At 34.4% G+C, this 5879-nt stretch overlaps 1 long non-coding RNA gene across 1 annotated transcript; it reads right to left on the bottom strand.

Moving 5' to 3' along the window:
* Window positions 1-1214: 1214 nt before the first annotated feature.
* Window positions 1215-3057, bottom strand: LOC108373541 (uncharacterized). The gene is made up of 2 exons (XR_001848971.1): window positions 2673-3057; window positions 1215-1310 (listed from the first exon to the last, which is right to left on the bottom strand). It is a non-coding gene; the product is annotated as an uncharacterized LOC108373541 (long non-coding RNA).
* Window positions 3058-5879: the final 2822 nt, after the last annotated feature.

Raw genomic sequence — 5879 nt, forward strand, 5'->3', positions numbered from 1 at the left:
AAACTTTTTAATTTATTATATTTTTTGTCATTGCCCGAGGTATGCGCTCATTGTTTTTAATCGTTTAAAAAAAAATTCAAAAATACATTTTTTTGAGAATATGCGCTGCCAGTTTTAAAAAGCATTTATTACACACATAATAGCAGATTTATTGTTAGTTTTTTTTTTTGGAATCTGTTTAATTTTTTACGTGGTTGTTTGTGACTTTTGGTTCTCAAAACTTATCTGTTTATTTTTAACGTTAAAACTTGTAATCTTTATACACAAACTTTTTTGAATAAAATTTATTTAAAAATTTTTAGATTTTTTTTTTTGTTGTAAATTTTTCTCACCTTTTTTGCAATTCAATTCTCGATTTGTTTTTATTTTTTATTTTTCAAAATCTTTGGCTATTTTAGTTTAAAAACAATTTGAAATTTTTGCTTTTATTAATTTTATGCTCTGCTTTTGATTTAATAATATTTTTCGTTGCTATTTTTTCGGTGTATTTGTTATTATTCGCACAGTATTTCATAAAAACTTTATTTATCAGGCGTTGTCGAAATTTAACACTTTTTTATATAAATATAATTAAAATATTTTCACTTGCAGACTCACGAAATATCTCGCAATTTTTCGCACAGGATTTTTTTGCAACTCTGATTAATTTGTAGTTTTGTGAATTACGACTTGAAAAGTTTTCAGTTTTTTCCAGTATACAACGCTTGTGTCTTTGTTAACTGTTTTTGATACTTTTATTTTAATTTTAATTTAAATTATTTCTTTTTAGATTTTAATTTTAATCTTTTTCGACACACAAATTCTTTGGAAGTACAGCATAAAGCCCCTTTTCCCTGCAAAATGTTTTATTTTTTATTTTTTTGCATTAAGTATTCAAAATTTTAAGACAGCTTTTCAAGTTTCTTTTCTAAAATCTTTTAATTATTTCTTTTTTTACAAATCAGAAATTGTAGTTCATTTTCTGAGCATCATTTTTTAATTATTTTGAGCATTAGAATTTTTTTCCAAGTTCAGTTAAACTTCATGCCGCTTTTGTTCAGCATATGCGCTGTATAAAATATTTTTTTTTTCAAATCGTGAAATATTTTCAATGAATTTAGCAAAATTTTAGTGAGGACATGTGACTTTTTTAGCCTTCGTTTATCTTTGTTTTAGGTGTTTTCAAAGGGCAATTCATTTATCTTTTTTCACGTTGTATACGCCAAATTTTTTTAGTTAATTTTTTAGCTCTCTTATTTTGCTTGAAATATACACTCGTCTTAGCTATTTGTTTAAAGTTCAGTTTAATTCATTTCCTTTTTTCCGTTTCTCTAAATTTAAGTAAATTTTTAGATTTCAGTTTTTTTTTTCTTTACTTCTAATAATACTGTTGATTTCTTATACACTTTGTCTCACAAAATTAGAAACATTTACTAAGTTTACATTACGCTATTTTAAAGACAGCAACAACAACAATTTTAAGCTAAAAAGCTAAGCTTTCTTCAGCAGCACCACAGAATCGTTAATAATAAACACTAATAAGTACAATAAACAGCTGTACGACGGAATTAATTGTCTACGGCTAAATATTTGCTAGTTTTTTTCTTATTTTTAAATTTTAAATTTTTGCTTCAATTTTCTNATAAACACTAATAAGTACAATAAACAGCTGTACGACGGAATTAATTGTCTACGGCTAAATATTTGCTAGTTTTTTTCTTATTTTTAAATTTTAAATTTTTGCTTCAATTTTCTTTGATTTTTTTTTGCCCGTATGTTTTTAAGCTTCAATTTTTTTTTTTTTAATTAATGTTTTTACACGCAAATGGACAAATTTTTCTTATTGGCCGCCCGCTTCATGTGCAGTAACAAAGAAACGCGCACACATATACTTGCATAAACATATGCTTGTAACTTTTTTGCCAAAAGACATACACGGAAATCCTTCTTTGTGGCTCAGCAATACATCGGTGCACTGGGGCGTATACGTTACCTCGCGGCGCGCTGCTGCACTAAACCAAAAAGTACGAGTGTGTGTACTGTGTGCGTGTGTTGGTACTACATATGTATGTGTATGCATGCGACTACTGCAAGCATATGCTGAGTAAAAAGTATTACAAATTCGCGTTTTACAAATGTTTCCAGTCAATCGCGCACTGATGCGTTGGCCTGTACGTTGCTTTATTGGTTGAGTGCTTGCTTGTGGGTTTGCTGCTTTGCTAGCGGCTTGGTTGACTTGACTGACTCACTGACTGGCTGCCGCTTGCTTTTCGCTACTTGATTGCGTATATATGTATGTATATATTTGCGGTAATAAATTGCATGTATGCACACTCGAGTGTTACTTGCTTGCTGCTGCTTTAGCTTGGGGTTTGACCACCGGCGGTGTTTGTACTCAGCGACTGACTGACTGACTAGCTAACTAACCGGCGCTATATGGGCATAGACAGAGCGAAATCAGAGCGCGGCGGTATACACGAAATCACGAACAACTCGCAGCGCTGAAATGGCAGACGGAAGACAAAACTAGACGTACTCGTCGACACTATGCAGTCACTTGCACATGCATATGCACTAAATTAAAATAAATATAAATTTATTTTGTTGAATTGAATGCGCGCGCGTGATTTGCATCAAGCAAAAAGCGCTTGGCTTGCGGATTGATTGGTTTTTTTTCTTTCTTTTATTTGTACCTGCTGGTGTTAAGCGACGGCTTCTGGGGCGTCAGCGCTCGCTCAAAAGCACTTGTCGGCACTTTTGTTCAAAACACTTGAAAATTTAATCCGATTCGATACGTTTCCGGCTGCGCGTTGGCGTTTTTTTTTCTTTTCTTTTTTTTACTTGCTGCTTTTGCACACACAAAAATCTTTAGTATTTGCTTGACGCTTTTAGAATCGTTTGACAGCTGATGATACTGGTTGCTGGGAGGATGCTGCCGCTAACTGCTGACTGCTAACTTCGACTGGCGTTGGCCGGCACAATTGAACTTCTGAATGCTGCTGCGACGGCGGCGGTCTTTAATGTGGACGGCGGCTGCTGTACTCGGCTCGAAACGCGCGTATTCGTTAGGCGTCTGTGTTGTTGTAGCGGTTATAAGAAGAAAAAAAAGGATTCGTACACTCAAATTCCACTCGCTAACGACGAGCCGCCACACGCACACACACTCTCAATACATTCGCACAAATTTATGTATGTGTGTGTACGCGTGTTGAGTTTCGTTCACGCGAAAATGGCGTTTCATTTCCGTTGTGGGCTGTTGTTGCGCCTTTATGTGGTTGTGTGTGTGGCGGCTATTCGTTTGTTTTCGTACGAGTATTCGAGTATGTACACACACACACATAAGTAACTGCTGCGAACTCGTCGTTTTGTATGCCTTCGTCGCTTATTGCCAAACTAACTGCTTCCACGCCGAATGTATTCTGAGTTTCGCATTGAGCAAGGTTGGACACTCGCTGCCTGCAGCTTTAAACAGTTTGGTCGGTTAGTCGGTCGGCTTATGGTCGGCTGAGAATCCAAATACGAAACGATACTTACTTACTTTCGTACTTACAAACTTACACGTCTTCAAGTATATGTATGTATGCATTTGTACGAAAGTTAGCCACGAAATATTCGGCTTTGCAGAATTCAGCCGAAAAGTCCAAACTCAACAGTTATCAAATGTGCAGCAGCTCTGACAACCACATTCCTCCTCAAATTTAGACTATTCTTTTTTTCTGTTCTGTTTTTGTAGCTAAACAGCCACCGCCTTGCAGCCGCAGCTGCAGCCACAACCTCCACCATAGTAGCATCGTAATTTTGTATTTACCGGCATATTCTGCACTAGTCGTAGTTGTAGTCACGCAACAGAACAATAACAAAAACAACAACAAACTTCATTCCGCACACCAACATCGGGCAACATGCAACATTTCATTTACCGACGCTTCGCTATAGCTTTATCGACTTTTCTTTTGTTACGCTTGGGATTTGATGGTTGGAATTGTCATTGTATGGTAACGGTAAGTTGCGCAAAGAGCGCCTGCTGCGAATGCTCAGTGAGTAAATGCAGAAGCGAGCAATGAAACATACATATGTACGTGATACGAGTATGTGCATACATACATACATATGTATGAATACATGGGAGAAAAAGTAGACACCATTTTGCGCTCAATTTTATCGGAAAATATTGGCGAATACTAAATGTAGACAAGCGAGCGCATTCATATGCAAAAATACACATAAACATACAACAAACTCCCAACTACATAAATACATGCAATACATATTTTTATATGAGCGCACCAGTGTTGCCACTCAAAAAAAAATTTCTTACCAGAATTGGTACAAAATTGCGGTAATCCTACCAAAATGTGACTTGAAAATGCACCGTGCGACAAAAACAAAAAAAAATCAAAACACACGAAATAATCGATATACTTACGAAACATTGGGCCAAATATAGTAAAACTGCGTTTTTAGTTTTTCACTCTGATGTCGGGATTTTTTTTTTTTCAAAGGACTTTGAAATTTTAAAAATAATGTTATTTCAAAAAAATATTTTAAAAAATCAGTGCAATGTAGCATAACAATTTGGGTACTAAATGTGCGAGAAATTGTGTAGAATTTAAAAACAATAAAGTTTTTTGGTTTACAAGAACGAATAGGTAATGACAATGCGCTTTTAATAAATTTTCTCTTTTTAAGTTAATAAAGTTTGCAGTCATCAAACAGTAATTAAAAAATAAATAAATTAATATTCCAAATTTTCAAGGATATTTAAGGACAAAATTGAGAAGGGCATTTCCATACCCATTCGTCCTTAGGCACCAAAAAATTGATTCTGTTATAATTCTTCAGAATGTTTCCTTTTATATGAGACCCGTATTGTTATCCTACATTGCACTGAATTTTTTAAATAATTTTTTGAAATATTCATATTTTTAAATTTCAAAGTCCTTTAAAAAAAAATCTAACGTCAGAGAGAAAAACTAAGTACGCAGTTTTACTAGAATTTACCCATAGTTCATTCAATTTTTCGTATGTAAATCTTCCTGTCGCACGGTGTTATAAATAAATTGAATCAAATTTACTTGCCCATAATTTGTCTTCATGCTCAGCTCTTTTTGGGTTAAAAGAAGAAAAAAGCGCGAACTCAAAATCAAGCTTTGAAAATTATATGTTTTTACTTTTGCTACACGAATTAAAAGCTGTCAACTATTATTTTCTTAAGTGAGAAGAGGGAAATAAAATACAAATGTTCTCCCTTCCCACTCTGTCGATTTAGCAAAATGTAAAATTTCGAATTTGCATAGCAATTGTCTTATTATTTTCTGCTTACTTAAACAAATTGTAAATGATTAGAGGACAGCCTTATCAGTGCAACACTCAACTTTGCATCAAGATTAAATTTGGCATGCCCCATTTCTAGTTTCCTTTTCACATCATTCTTTATAGTATGTACTCCCCAAAAAAAAGAGATACTTGAAGTTTTTTAAAATGAATAAATTATGTGATTTGCCTTTCAAAACCCCTCGAAAATCACAACGCACCAACCAACCTACCAAAGCCTTATTTTAATAAACGAAACTACCAATTTTAGTCCAATTGGACCGAAACGGCAACACTTGAGTGCATGCATATGGCATGCTTACACCCACTTCTATGTAGCTGCTGCACATCCCATTCAAGCTCACCTCACACGAGTACCACTTTGCCTCGACTCGTAAATCATCTTTTTTTTGTATTCATTGTTTTTTCTTCTTCGTCTTTTGTATTCTTGTTTTTGCTTTTAGTACCGCGCCTGCGCTCTTCTGAGCCGGAAATGCTATTTGTTATTCAAAATTTATAAGCATTTGTGCGTGTGTTTTTACTTGTCCGCATGTAAGTTAAGCAGCTGATGATGCCCACATGCGTAC

The sequence above is a fragment of the Rhagoletis zephyria genome, unplaced genomic scaffold (assembly GCF_001687245.7).
Source record: "Rhagoletis zephyria isolate East Lansing unplaced genomic scaffold, Rhagoletis_zephyria_1.1 Rzeph_scaffold_06797, whole genome shotgun sequence".
In the NCBI taxonomy this organism is placed as follows: Eukaryota; Metazoa; Arthropoda; class Insecta; order Diptera; family Tephritidae; genus Rhagoletis; species Rhagoletis zephyria.